Below are 20,287 nucleotides of genomic sequence, written 5' to 3' on the forward strand. Positions count from 1 at the left end.
TGCAGGAGGCTGGAAAGACTTTCCTTTTCCAGAGTTTTCAGGTTCTTTTACTCTGGGTGAACAGCAAGGGTTAAACAAAGAATGGATAGAAAACAAATATAACAATGGATAAGTTGACATGACCATGCTGGGTCTATGTGTGGCTGTCCTCAAGTCCAGATGGAGTGTATGCGCATCAGTATAGAGTTGCCAGCTCTGGATGGGGAAGTACCTGGACATTTTGGAGGTGGAACCTGGGAGAACAGGGTTTGCGGAGGGGAGGGACTTCAGCAGAGTACAATGCCAGAATCCAACCTTCCAAAGCAGCTATTTTCTCCAAGGGAAGTTGGCAACTCTATTCAGTTTAGTGTCCTTAAGGAAACTTGCTGGAGCTTTGGACTGTATGGAGTTGAGAAGAAGGGCTAGGTTGATCTGTAACCTGGTGTGATATAGTAATTAGAGTGTCAAAGTAGGGCCTGGGAGACCTGAGTTTGAATCCCCTGCTCTTGAACTCACTGGGCAACGATAGGCCAGGCACAAACTCCTAGCCTAATCCTACCTCACGGGGTTGTTGTGAGGATAAAATGGAGGAGAGGGAATGATAGGAGCCACTTTGGATCTCTGCTGGGAAAAAGGTGGGGTATAAATGATGTAAATTAAATAAATACACAAACAAACCTGAAGTGAACAGATTTACAGTGCAGTTCTTAGCAGAGTTATACCCAGTTTTATAAGGGTCTAACTCTGCTAGAACAGGAATATTTGAAACCCTGAGAAACCCTGAGAAATGTAAGACAGTCTGGGCCACATGACGCTGTAAACCTGTCATGATGGGATCCCTTGATACGTTTGGTGTAGTGGTTAGGAGCATGGACTCTAATCTGGGAGAACTGAGTTTGATTCCCCACTCTTCCACTGAGTGACCTTGTGTCAGTCACAGTTCTCTCAAACTGTTCTCTCAAGAATAGTTCTTGAAAGAGCTCTCTCAGCCCCATCTACTACACATGATGTCTGTTGTGGGGAGAGGAAGGGAAAGGAGACTGTAAACCACTCTAAGACTCCGAGTGAAGGGTGGGGTATAAATTCTTTTTTTTTTTTCAGGTAGTCACTGCATTTTATTGGAAAACATTGATATAATTTTATTTTCATAGCTTGAACTGAACACACCACCACCCGCTTCCAAGGACACCCTCGTTCCAACCATTCCCCCCCACGCCCCCTTTCCAAGCTCTCAAGGCGAGAAAAGACCCCTCCAACCTCCGGCTCATGCCAGGGGTGCAAAAAGACCAGGGGAGGAAAAAGAAAACCGAGGAGGCATGGGTCCAATCCATCTGCAGGCTACGCACAAAGCACTCTTCATTCACCCGGTATTCAGGGAAATTCCGCTGCTGGTTTCAGTTTCCTCTCTTAAGAACTTTTTTTCCCCCGTGTTTTTTTTTTTTTGTCATCGTCGTCGATTAAAAAACAAATTGTGGAGAGAGAGAAAAAAAGAGAGAAGCCGATTTTGCAGCTCATGCCGTTTGCTGCAAGGAAAGGGGGGGGGGGCGCACAGGTGAAGGAAAGCGACATCAAGAGCACAGACGGGCCAAGCCAAGCCGCAGAGGGACAAGTGTGGAGAACCGAGAGCCACGACTAAAAAAGAAAAGCGCTGCTCCTCCTCCTCCTCCAATTTAGCATTGTTAGGAGGGCAGAGACACTGCAAGCCAGAGTCATGCAACACCATTATGTCATTTGCAGTTGCATATGCAGGAATGATATCATGGTGTCAGTGATGTCTGAAGAACATTTACCATAGAGATTTGAGAAATCCCTAATGTGTGACACAGTGCCATGATATCACTTCCATGCAGGGTATTGGAAGTGACTTCACAGCATTACCAATTTTTCCTGTGATTTTTGCTCTTGTGTTCCATCAAGAAGTTGTTGGAATCTAGACTGCAGAGTCAGACAGTTGCCCTCTGGCACTCTTACATTTCGCCCTGAAGTCAAGTTAAGTGGGCAGGTGAGTGGGCAAATGGGCAAGTTAAGTGTGGCGCAGGGAAGCCAAGTGGTGCCATGCAAAGCCCCCCCCCCCCTTGACTTTCCCATGGCATGAGAAACTCTTAGGCAAGGGAAAGAGGCAGTGTGGGGCTTCTGCCTCAATCTCAGGCTGCCTTCCCTCCAAAGGAAGGCAGCCTGGGAGGGAAGCCAAGCTTCCTTTTTCCTCCGCCAGAGACTCAGGCGAGGGAAAGACACCACAGGCCAGTGGGCAGGTGGGGAGGGGGTGCCTAGCAGTGAACTGTAGGCCATGTGGCACCCTAGGCAGCCACCTACATGGCCAACTCCCATGTGCTGACCTTGGTTCTCAGATGGTCCTGCAGCATCTGCTATCTCTTTCTTTCAAATACATTTTATTGTAATTTTACATAATATATAGAATACAGATATGAGATGAAGAACTGATGTAGTATAAGATCACATAGTACTTATTGCAGATAACCCAAAAACATTTGCAAATAATCAATAATATGAGACAAATGAACCATAAATATAACCAAATTTAGAAATAAGATATGAAAATAAAATAGTACTGAAAATCCCTGTACTCCTGTAAACCCTACCACAAAGATCTGCTATCTCTTTCTAGGGTCTGCTGTAGGTTTGTTGGATGTTGCAAAGTTCCTTGTAGGTTTCCTGTGTAGATGGGGTATAAAAATGCTGGAATGGGGAGCATAAGGGAATTTTAATGTGACATGGAACCATCTGTATATATGGAGGTTTGCCACATTTCTATGCCATTGCTGAATTTCACCCCAAATGCAATTTGAGCTCAATTTGGATGATTCTTCTCAGGAGACGCATCTGCAACAATTCTTCGGAGGGGCGTCGAAAGAATTTCAATAAGATTAGTCAAATCATTCCGGTCCGACAAAAGCAAAATGAAGTCACACTGTTTCTGAACTGTGCCCTTCCTCTGGAATTCGAGATAGTCCTGCTCAAAATGAGGGCTAAACCTCCACAACAATCTTTTCCTGTTGTGCTTAATATATTATGGAATTCAGAACAGTTGGTGGTTAGGTAATGAAACACATATGGCATGTGAAATTGCTGCCCACTGGGGCAAGACTCCCCTTGCTATACTTAGCAGGTGGGTAAATTACAAAAACCTTTTAAATTAGTTCTTACTCTTTTTTTAATTGAAGACATCGAGTAATGTTGTGCTAACAGAGATTCTGAGTGAATGTGTTTGTGTAGGTGAATTGTTGCTTGCCTCTTGTGAAGGCAGATCTTTGTACTTCATTATTTAACCTGCAATTGCCAAGATATTTTGGGAGTGGGGGGATAATACAACTAGTAAGACCAATCTGATTAGATGGTCCTTTTCTTGTTAAAATAATGACATCAGGGTGTGTGTATGTGTGTTTGTGTAACTGTGTATATATCACCTATTGTTTCACATAGCTATTTTAAAAACAGAGCTGGAGTTGATTTGGAATTATTTATCCATTTAGTTGTTTCTGTTTGGCATGAACAGGGAAGCCCCTCAAAATCACAGGCTCATGTTGTTACTCTTTGTCTCTAATCCCACTCAGCCTGCTGTGTGCTTGCAAATGATTCTTTTTCTATTACAGCCCTTTTTGAGTTGGAGAGGACTTGGTGGCTTGGAAGTCACATAGAGATAAGTATTGCAAATTATTATTTTTAAAGTGCCATCCATCTGCATGGTGCTTTATGGAATATCAGAAAAGAGTCTCCTGCTCTCAGATGCTTGCAATGTAAAATTTGGTACAAGGAAGGCAACAGAGAGAGGGAACAAAAGTAGTTTGATGAACAGGGGAAGGGTATATGTTCATTTTAGCTACATCTTAGTTTCTGGAAATTAGTCCTGAAGGTGGACACAAACTGATCCATGAAGCAAAATTCATCATGGGTCTGCCATCACAACTTCCAAGGACTTTTAAAACAGTTCATAGTAGTTTGTGGCAGTTCATGGATATAGCAGAAAGTGGGGGTTTAAAGGGATTCTGAGTCCTTTTAAACCCTTGCTTTCTGTTCCCCGCAAAAGCCACAAAAAAACAGTTGAGTGGTGGGGAGCGACCTGCTCCCTGCTTCTCAGCTGTTTTGGGCTTTCTTGTGCAGTCCCTTTAAATTCTTTCTTTAAACTTTTCCTTTATGCTTCTGCAGTCCCTTTAATCTTTCCATTGAAACTTCCTTGTGCAATCTCTTTAAACTTTTGCACTTTTTTGTTCAGTCCATTTAAAATGGACTGCACAAGAAGTGTGAATAACAGCTGAGTAGCAGGGAGCTCCCTGCTGCTTTTTGTACCTTCTTTTTGCAGTCCCTTTTTGTACTTTCTTGACACAGTCCCTGCGTCCAATGCATTTTCTTCTGCAGACATCTCCATTTCTGCCATAATTTTGCTGAAATTATCATCCTGATCCCTGAGATCTTGCAATTGATCAATTAAAGAATTACCTAAAACGTAAGTTTGAGCCATGCCACAATCTGATTTTTGCAAATAGTCTGATACTACTTTAAGTTCAAGAAGCACTTCATTAAGAAGAGTCAAGGAAAACACAAAGCTGAAATCTTAGAATTCTACAAGCCTCTACATTTCTTTGAAAATTGCATTAGTAATTAAAATTAAAAAAAAAAGAATTGCATTCATTTCTGATTATATTCAGAAACAGTAAAATTACAGCAAGTGTAGATTTAACAGCTAAGCATGTTGCAATCTGATACACCCAATGAGTGTCTGACAGTCTTTTTGATTCAACAATTCTGTTCTCTGTTTATCTTTGCAATTTGATAAAATATGGACACATGTAAGAACAGGATACAAATACTTACATTTCTTGAAGATTAAAGAAATTTTCAATAATGTCAGCATTCACACACACATAAAAAATAAGTTCAGCCTGTGGCTGCAGCAGTGAATGTACATGGTTTGTGTGGCACCTCATTCCGAGTCAATGCCTGCACTTCATTTAGTTTTCCACTCATTACACTGGCTCCATCATTTGTGCTATGCAGTGCTTGATATCTATGCCACAATATGGTAAGCTATTCTTTATGTTACTCAATAATGATGGAGCATCCGGTGAACGACATGGCTGGAAACCAACAAACCGTTCACATATATTGCCATTGTAGCAATAACAGAAACCTACTAACATTTGTTCCTGTTTACATAGGCCCTTTCTTTAATCAACAATTAATGCAAGGAAGTCAGCTTCCTTCATTTCATCAGAAATTGACTCCAGAACCATTCTGCTTATGAGGCTTAACAATTCATTTTGAACAGAACGATCCATGTATTGTGCATTGCATGGAAGAGGATCTATTTTAGACTGGATTCAGGGATTGTGCTTTGGAATTATGAGCAAGAGTTCAAGATCATTTCCCTTGCTATCACATGCCTCATTTTCCCAATGTCCATGCTAAGCAATATTTTGTGTAGAAGTGAACAAAATAATTTTTGCAAGAGTGGCTACATAATGCCTCTTTTCTTTTATAAGTTGTTTATGAGCACCACTTAATTGCACTCAAACAGAACCTCCTTAGAATCCCTGTGTTTGTTGGTAACTCTCCCATGACACCATGCAGTCTTTATGGTCTGCACTTCTATTCTGAAGCTTCAGTCCTGAATACTTATCAGTAGTGTTTTTACAGTTTTTGTACCCTCTATGAGTAAATACATTTTTGCCAGTACAGACATTCCTTTTAGTGAAATGGCGACAAGCAAAACAAAATGCAGCATTTTCTATTACACTGTGTTCCAACCAGGAGTAGAATTTGTACCATGCTAGATTGAAGTATCTCATAATTGGTCATATTTCGTTGCTGGGACACTTTTTCGCAATAAATGAATTGGACTTCCTATTTTAGACTGCAATGTCTTTAGGACAAGGTAGGATTGACTGATGAGTAAACATTCATAAGCTTTCTCTGTATATATTTCACCTTTTCCTGCCCAAATGCTCAGAGCATGATATGTTTTTTTTAAAGAAAGAGGTCAAGAAAATCAGGGAAGTCATTATAAATTATGCTGATAGGCACTGTATGAGCCAAGTAAATGCAAAAAAAAAAAAAAAAAAAAATCCTATAGGATAGATTTCCTAACAACCATCTGTTGCCTGTCTGCCCACTGTATTTTAATAGAATACCAAAATATGTTGGTACAATATATGCAACAGGCAGGATATTAAATAACTAATATTATTGATATAGCAACTCTTGCAGGAACTGACTTCCAACAATCCAATCTTAAGATTTCCCTAGATCATCCACACATAGTTTTAGCATATTCTATATTTCTTGTAACTTTTACATTTATTCTGGGGTGGAAATCATCCAGAAGAAAGTACAGGAATGTGGACCAAAAACAAAAGACAAATCTTATGTATAATCTACCAAAGAGATCCAGACCTAATGCAGGTCACTCCAGAGAGAATAAAGAACATTTCTGAGAACATTTTCAAAAGAATTCTCAAAACAAAACATAACTTTCTAATTATGCTACAGGAGGAAACTGTAAAGGGGAAGGCATTTCTAAAGAATGCTTTTTAGGAAAAGACAAATTTACCCAATATATACCTAAACACACCCAAGCAGAATCACACAGCAAAGCAACAGTCTAGAAGAAATTAATAGAAACTACTCCAATTTGGAGCAGAATTTAGCTTTAGATGAAAATATGACAGACATGGAAAACAGGGCAGTCTCTTGAAGCAGAGATGAATGGTCAGTTCCAGCTAGCAGAGAGACACAAAATGCCACCTCTCTTTATGTGAAACCTTAAACAGATTCTGGATGATTTCTGACTAGGACTTTAATCCTTTTTCAACTTTGTCTCTGGAATGACATTCTATATTAAACTTGAGTTTACCCCTGGTTTTATATCAGGTTATTTTTCATTTCTGTACTAAAGTGAGGTAATCCTGTGCCCCCCCCCCCACACACCCATTGCCCCTGGGTTACCACAATGCTGTTTGTACCAGGGTTCTCTCACTCCTTCACAGGCTATCCTGGGTTATATTAGTGTAGAAGCAGAACTCAGTTTTAAATAGAACAAAGCAGTAGACAAGTGCATCTTTAAAACCAACTAAGTTTTATTTAGAACATAAGCTTTCATATGCTCTTAAGCAGACTTCATCAGACAAAATGGGAATGGCAAGCAGCAATACTTAATATAAGTGGGCAGTGTGGAATCACGGGAATGTTTTTAGCCTCTGTTATCCCTCTGCCTGCACTTTCTTCGATCTATCTCTTGTCAACATATGTAAGGTTTTATTTCACTAGGAGGACTATCTGTCTGTCTGTCTAGTGTGCCATGAAGTTGCTGCCAACAAACCATCTTTGTTTGTGTTTGGTTGTGGCTCTGTCAGAACTGGGCTGTGGAGGGAGGGGGGGAGGCTGGCTTCTCTCCCCACCCACATTGAATGGATTCAAAGGACTCAAACATGATGTGGGTGCCTGAGTACGTAAAACTGCGTATGTCAGAGTATGTCAGAGCTGAGTATGTCAAACTGCCAGGATATTCATTTTCTCCCATCAGGAGGAGGATGCCTCCCCCTATGAAGATCTCCTGCCTCACTTTCTCCTGTTTTGATCCCCAGGGTTTTGGGGTGGTGGATCCCAAGTCTGACTGCCCCTTAGTACTCTGGATGGCTCGCTACCAAACTGAGAAGGCCCTCACTCACTCAACCCCTGGATCCCCTAAAGGGAGAGCTGTTTCTCTCCCCCCCCCTTCACCTTCCCCTCTGCTGATGACTAAGCAGGGCTGGATTAATAATTAGGCCAAGCAGCCACTGGCCTATGGGCCCCCATGCCTTTAAGGGCTGGCTTTCCCTCCATTTGAAGTCCTCTCAGCTTGCACACACAGCCAGCAACTGAGCCACTCTTTGCCCAACTTGCCTGGTGTAGCTACTGCTTGCGGCATTGCCAAGTTTGCCTCTCTCTGCCTCTCCCCTGAAGCTTAGTAAAAGGAGCTTTTAAGAAGGTGCCTGTGAAGGCTGCAGCAGGGGTCATGGGCAGCGGGATGGGCACTCTGAGATAATTTGTGAGGGCCCCCCCAAGATTCTGACTGCCTAGGGGCCTCCACAGGGCTTAATCCTGCCCTGTGACTAAGAGCTTGAATGCAGAATTAATAAAGGATAGGCAGGCAATTTGAACTGGGGCAAATGGTGATGTAGAAAAAAATAATCAGGGATAAATAATTAGGAATAAATGGAAGGTAAACAGCCCACAGTCAAACTCTGAAAAAAATGGGTTTAGGTCCTAGTAGGTAATCGCCCTCTAAAGCCAGGCCAGGGATCCCTTGAATATCAAATATCAAAGTGGGGAAACTGTGAAACTTTGAAAGCTTGTTGCTTGAGGGTGAATCTTGAGGGCAAATTTACATCAGAGATCAAGGACCACAGGTTTGAATGATAACTTAGAAGTCAAAGGGTCAGTGATTGCAGAACATCATGTCAACACCCTGCAGGAAGGCTGAGCTTTGCCTTCACACCTAATGGAATGTAATTGTCTTTAATTTAATTTAAATTTAATTTTTAGATTTATATCCCTCCCTACCCCGCAGGTGGGCTCAGGGCGGCTTGCAACAATAAAACAACGAAGTTAAAATAATATAATAAAAACAGACATTCCAAAACAGGAGCAGCACAGTAAACAATCTTACAGACATAGGCGGTAAACAGCATGTAGCTGATGGCTAACAGCATAACATAACACCATAATGGTGAAATACTGAGGGAAGTGATGCCTGCTGGATTAATTAAAAGCCTGGTGGAAGAGCTCCATTTTACAGGCCCTGCAAAACCTTGATAAGTCCTGCAAGGCCTGGATTTCCAATGGGAGCTCATTCTACCAGGTAGGGCTTGGACCAAAAAAGGCCCTAGCCCTCATTGAAGCCAGCCGGGCATCCTTAGGACCAGGGACTATGAGAAGATGTTGAGCAGCAGACCTCAGAGCCCGGGGTGGGGGGTGGTGGTGGTGGTGGTGATGTTCATATGGGGAGAGGCAGTCCCGAAGATATGCTGGCCCCTGGTCTTAAAGGGCCTTAAAGGTAACACCTTGAACTGAATGCAGTACTCGAGAGGTAGCCAGTGCAGTTTGTGCAGCCCGGATGCATCCGCACCCGTGTAAGCCTCGATGTCAACAACTGGGCTGTTGACACAAACAAAGCAACAAAATCCAGCCTGGCTGATACCATGGAGGGCTTAGAAAAATCAATACAGGATCTAATCTGCCTCTACCCTTAGCAATCCCTCTTTCCAAGATTGTCACTGGCCTGCTGGCATCTTGAAGTGTATGCCCCATAATACCTGCAAAAAACCTTTGTTGGCTTAAGAGCTGCAGGTGAATCATTAAAAGCCTACATCAATAACGAGTGCTTTTGTACATGTGAATCTTGTCCTTCCTTCAAGGAATGACATGAATCCATCAATGGGGGAGCAGTTGGGGTGGTAAGCTCCTTGTTTGGGGTGGTGGCTACCCCTGCCCCCTCTGACACCACCCCTGCCAATAGAATACTATTGTTTCTCAATTTAAATCTTCATTGTGTAACAGCTTATACACAGAGATTTTGGTGCTGAATTAGAAACTGCGTGTAAGGGCCTTTCAAACTTGGGACCCTAGGAGCAAAAGCCAAGTGCTTTACTCCATCTAGCCTCTAAGCAGAGAGAACTCAGGCCTGATCCCAACTGCTCTGTAGTACTATCATTCCAGATGGTAACAGGACAGTATTGCAATGGATATCAGCCCAGCAAGGATCAAATAATATCCATTGTCAACAGAATCTTATATTTCTCTGTAAAGCTGTTGTATCTCATCAGGCTTCACAGTCTAAGCAACATATCACTCATGTGTAGACTTAGTCAAAGACTAAGAATTACACCCTTCTAAGTCCATTGAAACAAAGAGGCTTTGATGGGTGTAACTCTTCTTAGAGTTGCAATGTGATTTCCAACTTAAGCCTCCACTTAACTTACCTGCCTCTAGTTTCTGCTACTAATTCTAACATCATAGCACATACTATTTTTCAGGGGTGGAATTCTAGCAGGAACTTCTTTGCATGTTAGGTCACACACCCCTGATGTAGCCAATCCTCCAAGAGCTTACAAGCTCTTTTTTGTAAGCTCTTGGGGGATTGGCTACATCAGGGGTGTGTGGCCTAATATGCAAAGGAGTTCCTGCTAGAATCCCCCCCCTTGCTATTTTTGGATGTATTCATTTTTTGCTGATTCCTCCTCCCACTGTAGATCTCCATCCCCTTTCATGCTGTTCAAGGAAAGGTCCACTATCTTTCAGCAACAGCACTTTTGGGGCAAGGCCGGCCCTAGATTGGTACCATAGGCAAGGCTTTTGGCACCTGCCCCCCCCACTGATAACATCACCAACTCACATGGTGATACCCAATCCGGTGCCCCCAGAAGGCAGCACCCTAGACAATTGCCTAGTTTGCCTAGTGGCAAGGCTGTTTCTGTTTGGGTGACAAGGAAGGAGGCAAGGAAGTTCCACTCCATTGATAGAAATCTCTTCCATCAGTGGAGATTCAAATCAATGTGTTTTATGTGCCCCATATTTGCATAATGGTGTATAGATGGCTTTGCACATTATCCTGTTGCTACTGTATAGTTAGAAAATAAAGTGCTGATTACATCTGGGAACATGGTTGCCATTTCACCAGGAAGGCAGCACCAGACAGTAAACGTAATCCATTTAAATACCAAATAGATTAATTATATTCAATGACATTAACATGAATGCCAAATTAGCTACATACACAAAGAAAGATTCCCAGGCTTACGCTGTAGGTCATTTCACATTCTTTCATTCCTTTCCTATACTATTTATTACAATTAAATTCATCTTCAAAGAAATTTTAAGTAATGTGGCTCTGGGTCGTTAAGTTAACAATGTCACTGTGTTCTTGCTATCTCGTTTGCCTTAATTAGAGGGCATGTTCTCTTCAATGATAGTGGCAGGGTATAACAAGTTGGAGTTGATATCCAGTATTAAATAGTTCCAAATTTCAAATGTGGGCATTTAACCATGAGATAAAGATCCAGTTTAAACACACACACACGCACACACAAAGGGCTTTCAGTGGCACAATTTTGGAATTTGTGAATGGGTTTTCACAGGGAAAATGTGACATCAAATCAGCCTCCAGGAAAATTACCCTATATCGCCACAAGGAATTATGAGCAGAAGGCAGCAAGAATATAGCATTCTAATTAGAATAGCCCGTACATTTCACATTAAGTGAAATTTTGAATGAAATTTGGAAGGCTCTTATCAAGTGTAGTATCTGACCAATTCTTAGAGAAGGACAACATTCTAAATTAACATTGTGCCTTGAAAGTTTGACCATTTCTTCTTTTTAAAACCTATAAAATACAAAAGAGAATTATCCCCATTTTAGTGTCTGAAATTAACCAATAGCTCTGTTTTGACTTTTTTTTTTTGCACCATGGTTAAATGAATTAATTAATGCACATCCAAGTCTACTGGCCAGCAGAGTGAACTCCATAAGGTTTAAGGTTTATTGGATTTATATCCAACCCTCCCCGCCGAAGCAGGCTCAGGGCAGCTCACAACCTGTAAATTCATAAAAGTTGAACAATTAAAACAAATTAAACAGTTAAAAACAGTTAAGAACAATTAAAACAGTCTGGTGCTAATCATATTTGATGTTTTCTTGCTTCAGATGGCGTTCAGTATATATTAGAAGTATATTTAATGGAATTCAACCTTCGGTACAAAAATTGTGGAATCCTTTTGGTTTTAGGTATCAGGTGATCCAGAAAAGCCAGTGGTGTTCCATTACTTGCTACTTGGGATGAGCGCAAACTGAAAAAAGAACCACTGTTTGAGCATGAGCCAGGTCGGTTCATGGTTCATTTTGAACCAGTTCATTTGGTTGTATCATTCCCAAACCCCAAAACAAATTACCTTTTTTCTATAGAGGTCTGGGTGCTTCATTTTTGTGGTTTGTTCTCCAGGCAGCCTGGCACCGATTCAATCCATTTCTAGGCAGCACTCAAGATCAACATTTGGAGACCACAAAGCAGTTGTCCATAGCTTGAATGTCAGCTCTGGGAGCCAACCATAGAGCTTCCATTCTGCTCTATGGGAGCAGATTATATACCAGTATAATACTACACCCTGACTCAGCTGCTTTCACTTTGCAACACAAAGAGAGAAGAGTTAGTTGTCGTGAGAGCAGAACAAGGATTATTTGCTGTGTGGTTGAAATAGGGGAGGCTGTGAGACAATTTTTAAACACCTCTCCCAGCTAGGAAGGTGTTCCTTGCTGTGGTTTCAAGAACTGAACCTGAAGCTAGAGCTGAGCTTTCCTGGGGCACCTGCTTTGGAGGGCTATAACTCACCAAATCCAATATTTGCCAAGCTTGGAAGGCATGTGGAAGAGAGCCTGCTAAAGACTCCCAGTGAGTTTGGCATCTCTAACTTGCAAAGGGGCTGCTCTACCAACTCCTCAACCAAATGAATCAGACACCAGTTTGGGGAAATGGTGGTTCGTTTTTCATGGTTCATGCAATCAAATGAACCATGAACCAACATGAACCACCATTTTCTCAGTTAGTGCCCATCCCTACTTGCTACCTAATTCCAAATCTGGCTCCTGTTCCTTAGCCTGCACAGCAGGAAATCGCTATCAATGCAATCCTAAACAGAGCCACTCCTTCTAAGCACATTGATTTATCCTGAGGATTGTATTGCAAATTGCTCATCTGTGCTTTCACGTTACCTTCAGCTTCTTCGCTTCAGAAGGCTTCCTCATAATTGATTCCCCCACTTTTCTCATCCTATTCTATTCTTCTGTAAGTTGTTTTTTTTTAAAAAAAAGAGTTGGCTTCAGCTTCTTTCTGGGCTATAAACTCCACACCATTGTGCTCTATCCTACCTTTGTAGTATCTATAACTTGCCTTTGACTGCCTCACCTGCAGTGGTTGGCCTTTGAATGGAATTCATGAGCTGAGTTCTTAATGAAAAACTATTTACCTCTTTTCAGCTCATTCCTAGCTGGAGAACATTTGCACTCACCAGCTCTCAGGGAAGCAGTGATGAGGCAACATGCTACATGATGGGGCCAAAGCAGCAATTACAGATGTTTATGCAAATGAGCTTTCATTTTTATAGTCAGATCATAAATCATAATTGAGAACAGAGGGACCTGCTCAAAACCATTTCCCACTAATAAGCACATGGACAGCTGCTTCAAGTGAATGTGCCCCATTTTGCAATAACAGCACTTGGGCCACGGGGGCAGGTCCCTCCTCGAGTGTCTTGTTAAATTAACAGCTGAATTTCACGTCCAATCACTAGGACACTGCCTTTAATTTTATTATGGGGAAGGTCGCCAAGTGTTGACCCAGAGAGGCCACATGGGCATTTAAAAGCTACACAGAAGAGTGGAATTTAGCCAAAGCGGGCTCTTGAATGGTTATGTTGCAAAGAGGGCTGGACCAACACCCGGTGATTATCTCTCTGGGATATACGCTTTGCTAGCTCTTTGCTAAGGAAGTGTTTGACTTTGTCATCATTCAGATTTCTCCCCAGATTTTGCAATTCCGGATTATATGTTCTTGTTTTTAAAGAGGGATGGGTACACAGGAATCCTTGATAGTTGTATTATTATTCCATATACAATACTGTATACATGCAAACTGACTATGCTTTCAGTTCCTTTGGTTCCTTCCTTTGTCAGATATGATGGAGCTTTGACTCTCAAATCTTATACCCTCAAACTCTAGTCAGTCTCTAATGTGCCACTGAATTGGAATTTGACTATTCTATTGTAGATCAACATGGCTACCCTCTGAGAACAATACCAGCATTCTTATGTGCAGAATTGAATCTTCATTTTGATTTAGATTCTCCTTTGCAAAAATCAAATCTGTTACTTGATTTTCAAGCTTGTTGTTTTTGTTCCCTTACACTGATTTTTCTCATAAAACATACATGATTTCACTGCTATTTGTGCAACAATAAATCTATGGATGTTATAAACACAGATGACATATGTTGTACATATAAATACTATAAGAATTACTTACAAAAATCATTCAACAAGTGTACACAATATAAATGAATCTACCGCAACCTTTGAGGGGGGGAAATAAATTGAATTTAAAGAGAAATAAAATAGGGACCATTCATTCATTTCTTGTTACAACACAGTCAAATGTCTGGCAAATAATTAAATACAGGTGGGCCATTTAACAACAAAAAAACCCTGCCATTGTGTGTCAGATTCAGGGTGTATAAACTCAATTCACATGCTTGTTTTACTTCAACACTGTCTGCGATTTCATAGCCCAGCTAATAAACCAAGTAGTTGGTCACAATACGTATAAATCCTGGTGTCAAGTGATTTTTTTTAATGTGCCATAAAACTCCAAGTCTATGGTTAACAAGGGCAGGCAAGAGTCTCTAAAGGAAATTTATCAGCAATGGAAAATTTAGGAATAGAGTGCCCTTCTTGTGTCTGGAATCAGCAGGGGGGGGGGGGGTTCAAGCATTTACAAGGGCCCAGAGACCACTGAAAAGCCCACTGTTGATCCTTGCTGTCATCCATGCTAAAGTGAGAGAACTTCTCTTTCCACATGGTCACCCACCTGGCTGGCTTGCTGGTCAGCAGGCCACCTGCTTAAGGTGTCATCCAGCCAAAGCCTGGATAGCAGCAGCATCTGCTACCAGTAAGTGCACTAGGGAGAGGATGAGGGAGTGAGGATGAATGCAATAACAAGAATAAGCCAACTGTAAAAAATACAAACTAAAAGAAAATGAATGGTATTTTTCAAAAGCAATATATGATTTTTTTTAAAGGCATTTCTAACATTCTATATTTTAGCAGCTTAATCTGCACAGAGCAATAAGCTTCACAGGCTGAAGGGCCAGACTGGAGACAATAATAATACAATGCAGTTGATATTCTATTAGTTACTCATAGGCTGCTTATATTCGGGCAGTTTGGGGCACCTGGGAAGTGTCCCAAATTGGGCTGGCTCAAAAAGAAGCATCCAAAACCGTTCACACACTGCAGCACAAGGCATCCCTATCCCACCCACAGGGCACCTTGGCATAGTCAGACAGCTGTAGTGCACCATTCCCTTGGTGCGGTTTGGTTTTCTTTTTTTCCATACATTTTTAGTGGTCATGCACATATGCACTCAGGGCAGTTTTTTTTTTTTAAAGAATACTGGTGAGTGCCTAGAGTGGATTGGTGGGTTCATCTCACTTGCATGTTTCTGTGTCCAGACACCAAAGAGGTGACTGGCATGCAGATCAGAAATTTGCTACCACTTCAAAAGTAGAAGCTTTTTGAGCCACTCTGAGGACACTGGAGGACGGGGTGACTATGGGATGGGGGTGGGCAGCAGATGTGCTCATTTGGATGGGTTTTTCTAGTCAGTGTCTAAGGCATCTCTGGGTCTCCTTAAACTGCCACAGAGTGGTCACAATCCCCCCCCCCCACAAAAGACACCCTGTGAGGTAGGTGGTGCTGAGAGAGCTTTTACAGCACCTGCCCTTTCAAGGACAACCTCTGCGAGAGCTATGGCTGACCCAAGGCCATTCCAGCAGCTGCAAGTGGAGGAGTGGGGAATCAAACCCGGTTCTCCCAGATAAGAGTCCGCACACTTAACCACTACACCAAACTGGCTCTCTAAGAAGTCATAAGGTTGTTAGTCCCATATTTGTGATCCCTGGGAGCTGTTTGTAAGCAGATTTGGAAAGGGGAAGCATCATTGTTCCCCATGACTCTTTAGGAATCCCCCCTCACTCTCTATGGTAACTATGATAGAGATCAGGTGAGTTCCTAAATCACCAGAAGTATCACCCAAAGTATCAGCAACACTGTCCTCACATTTTTCTTTCACTGCTTACTGGATTAGGGGTTGGCAATGGAGTGTGGGGGTGATGTGGCTGGGCCTGTAAAGCTGCATATATGTTCTAGTCATTTGCAGTGATGGTGCTGCAGAGAACGATGATCAGGCCATTGTTTTTGCTTTGCACACAGATTGCATGTGGTGAAAAGATAACAAGTGTGATGGAAAGTGCCACCAAGTGGCAGCCAATTTATGGTGACCAGTGTTTCCTCTAAGCTGAGTTAGCGTGAGCTAGCTTACAGATTTTCAGCCTCTAGCTCACACATTATTGTCTTCGCTCAGGAAGGATGGCCCCAGAGCAAACTAAATTATGCAGTAGCTCACAACTTTAATGCCAGTTGCTCACAAAGTAGAATTTTTGCTCATAAGATTGCAACTCAGAGGGAACATTGATGGTGACCCCATCGGGTTTGCAAGGCACAAGATGAACAGAGGTGGTTTGCCATTGCCCGCCTCCATGGAGCAACCCTGCACTTCCTTGATGGTCTCCCATCCAACCCTACTTAGCTTCTGAGATCTGGTAAGATCAAGCTAGCCTGGGCTAGGTTAAGATAAAGATAAGATATGTCCTTCATTTTCATCAGTTTTAATGTATAGGCAGTAAAAGTGTATGTTGTACTGTAATGGCAAAGAAGAGTAGGACACAGATTTCAGTCTCACCCACTTTTGTCTTGCCTCTGCTCTATTCCAAGACCCTGAAGAGTCTAAAAGCCATCCCACAAAAGCTATTGTAATTCTGTTTGTTGCTTTGTAGGTCGAAGATCTTTTTGTTCTTCCAAATCACAAGAGGGTTCACGATAAATTTCAAACAAATGCAAAAGACATTCTTAGGTATTGATTTTCAGAATGCCTTGCCTCTTAAAATTGTATGTCCCCCAGGTGTGACAAACTTAAAAGCTTGGGAGTTGCGTGCTCAAAGGCACTGCAAGATTGGGCCCAAGGAGAATATTTTTCACTAGAAGTTAAGGTTGTTGATAGTCCCTGGGAGGAACACTTTATTAAATTAAACTCTTTTCCTATAAACTCTTTATTATAATAGCTGTGGTCCAGGAAAGATGAGGCAAAGCAGAAAGCAAAACCAAAAAGGGCAAAAGACAGATGAGGAGCCATTCTTTGGTAAGAGGCCTGAGGATAATTACACAGCCCTTTGATGTCATTAAGAACAAACAAATATTCAGCAGGCAGGATTTGCTTACCACAAAGTCACATGATTCTTTTGGTCTGTCAGGAAGTGGAAGAAAGAGTTCTTTGCAGTCTGATAGCTTGCAGGTGGTGAAAGCAGTGAGGGCAGGAAAGGATAAATGCCTGGTTCTTATTGATGGTGGCCATATACAAGGAGAGAGTTCTGAAAACCTTTAATAGGTGAGCAGAATTTCAACAGTGTAGCTTAAAATGTAGCTTTAGGAATATGTGATATTTGGGTAATTTGGAATATCTGTTCCTTATTGGCCCACCCCATACTGGTCATAATGCTTTATTTGCACATTTTTTTCTTTCCTCATATCATTTCAAGCAAAATGTGCATTTTCCAATATGATTTGTATGTCCAAAAAACCCACTTATACAGTAATAATAATACCTTTTTTTAATTTATATCCCGCCCTCCCCGCCGAAGCAGGCTCAGGGCAGCTAACAACAAAATTCAATATACATAGTACAAAACAACGTTTTAAACCACAATTGATTAAAAGCTATTAGAATTCTAAAACAGTAAAATTAACATTTTGTGCTATTACCTGGATGGCGAACTTACTTAGCAGTTTTAGTCTGTGAAGGCCATTTGGAACAAGATGGCCTTGCAGGCCCTGTGGAATTGCTCAAAGTCCTGCAGGGCCCACATTTCTTCTGGAAGTTGGTTCCATAACTGTGGGGCCATAACAGAGAAAGCCCGAGTACGGGTACTCTGAAGTTTTACCTCTTTTGGCCTGGGGATAGTCATAGTCAGCAGGTTTTTCCCTGCTGACCTCAGTGCTCTCTGGGGTTCATGTGGGGAGAGACGGTCCCTAAGGTAGGCAGGTCCTCGGCCATATAGGGCTTTAAAGGTAATGACCAGCACTTTGTAATGAATCCGGTAAGTAACTGGTAGCCAGTACAGTTCACGCAGTCCCGGCTGTATGTGCTCCCACTTTGGGAGCCCCAGCAGTAATCTAGCAGCCATGTTCTGCACTAGCTGCAGCTTCCGGGTTCGGCACAGAGGCAGCCCCATGTAGAGGGCATTACAGTAATCTAATCTTGAGGTGACTGTTGCATGGATCACTGTTGCCAGGTCCTGACGCTCTAGGAAGGGAGCCAACTGCCTCGCCCGCCTCAGGTGAAAAAAGGCTGACTTGGCAGTGGCTGCTATCTGGGCCTCCATTGATAATGTCCAGTAGAACTCCCAGGCTCTTGACCCGGTGCGCCGTTTTCAGTGGCGCTCCGTCAAAAACTGGGAGAGATATTTCTCCTCCCAGAGCGCCTCAACCCAAGCAAAGGACCTCTGTCTTTGCTGGATTCAGTTTCAGCCCACTCAGTCTTAACCAAGTTGCCACAGCCTGCAGTGCCAGGTCCAAATTCTCTGGGACGCATCCAGGCCGGCCATCCATCAGCAAATAGAGCTGGGTGTCATCTGCATATTGGTGACACCCAAGCCCATACCTCCTGGCAATCTGGGCAAGGAGGCGCATATAGATATTAAATAGCATCAGTGATAGAACTGCTCCCTGAGGCACACCACAATGTAGTGTGCGTCTCTGGGAGAGCTCTCCCCTGATTGCCACCCTTTGTCCCCGATCTTCGAGGAAGGAGGAAAGCCATTGTAAGGCCAACCCCCCAACCCCGACATCGGCAAGGCGGCGGGTCAGTAGCCGGTGGTCGACCGTATCGAACGCAGCCGACAGATCTAACAGCATCAGCACCGCCCCACCGCCTCGGTCCAGATGCCACCAGCAGTCTGGCAGGATCCACACCTAAGATAAGCTTGATTGCCTTATGCATAGGTGACATCTATTATATATATGCAGAGTTTTTTTGAGCAAGAATACACAGGAAAGTAGTTCCATCTGGCTTGGGGTCAGGGGGTGTGGCCTAATATGCAAATGAGTTCCTGTTGGGCTTTTTCTTCAAAAAGGCCCTGATTATATGTATAACTGATGTACATGGTCTGTTGAAAAAACCCTGATAATGAAGCATACACACTATACACAAGTCTATAAAACCAGCAACAAAAAGCCAAATGCTTACTAATTTCTTTTAAACTTTATAGAATAGGCTTCTCAGTTTTCTGAGCAGTGTGAGAAAAAAGACCCCTAATTTCAGAACATCGTAGTCACCCGTTTGGTTGCCAGGGTACCTGGAGATTCAACTCACACATCTGCCAGGAGAATGTGGGGTTTGTCTACCAGAATGTAAGGGACTTATGTGAGTACTAAAAGCCCCAACGTTGCAGCAGCACTTGGAGTCTCTGGAAGAGTGCTAACCAGGAGGACAGATGGGTTTCTAGCCGCTCCGTGCGTGCACCATCTCGGTCATTGCAGTGGAAGAAGTTGTGCCGCCAGGAACTGTCCGGGCAAGCGGATTCCAGCCCTGACCATAGAATCCATATTGGTAGGCTAACATCACCAGCAACTATCTTCCTGCAGTGACAAACTCCATGACAGCGAAGCGGGAGGCTCACGTACTCAACAGATGTCACCTATGCATAAGGCAATCAAGCTTATCTTAGGCGTGGATCCTGCCAGACTGTATAAGCCTTTGTCCAATGGAACCCAAGACAAAGGATGTGCCAGTAGAGGAATGAAAAAGAGGAAGAACATCTTCATCCAAAGCCAAGCTTCTTTGTATAGATCGGGTGTTACCTTGGGTAGCAATTTGGCCATCTATTGTCACCTTTTAGATAAGTTTTGATAGCCTTTAATCACTTCCACCCCAATAATTTCACCCATTCTTTCCCTTAATGGTCATCCTGGAGCCTCCCCCTTTGGCCCATTGTTACCTGGAGGTTCAATCAGGTAACCAGGGGCAGGTCTGCTCATTGGCCAGGTATGGGCATCCAATCAGGTGCCCCCAGTAAACTGGCTATTGGCTACCGCAGAAGTCCAGCCCTTATGGTCATTGCAGAGCCTCCCCTTTTCTGAGGTCATGTACCAGCTGACCACCTGTCATCTGCCCCTGTACCTCCTACCCCCTAAGGGCTCAAGGTAGTCCTTATAACCACAGTCCCAACTCCCCACAGGTGTGCATCTAGCAGTACCCCATTCCTGCTGTTTAGATACATCCTCGATTCTTGGCCAGTTGAGGATCCCGTCTTCCATATTCCTCGTTTGTTGCCATTGGAGCCTTCCTTGAAGACTACGATCAGTAATTATTACCCTGTTTGTCCATCCTTATGTTACCTCTATGCATTTCTCTCTATTTTTATTAGGTCTTTATGT

General features: G+C 42.8%; 1 long non-coding RNA gene across 1 annotated transcript in view; it reads left to right on the forward strand.

The window, feature by feature from the left end:
• Positions 1-834: 834 nt before the first annotated feature.
• LOC132579703 (uncharacterized) overlaps positions 835-20,287 on the forward strand; it is a 530,128-nt gene continuing 510,675 nt past the window's right edge. Inside the window, exon 1 of the long non-coding RNA XR_009555985.1 lies at positions 835-873. This is a non-coding gene — a long non-coding RNA (uncharacterized LOC132579703). The remainder of the gene's footprint in view (positions 874-20,287) is intronic.

Source organism: Heteronotia binoei, chromosome 11, assembly GCF_032191835.1.
Source record: "Heteronotia binoei isolate CCM8104 ecotype False Entrance Well chromosome 11, APGP_CSIRO_Hbin_v1, whole genome shotgun sequence".
Lineage (NCBI taxonomy): Eukaryota > Metazoa > Chordata > Lepidosauria > Squamata > Gekkonidae > Heteronotia > Heteronotia binoei.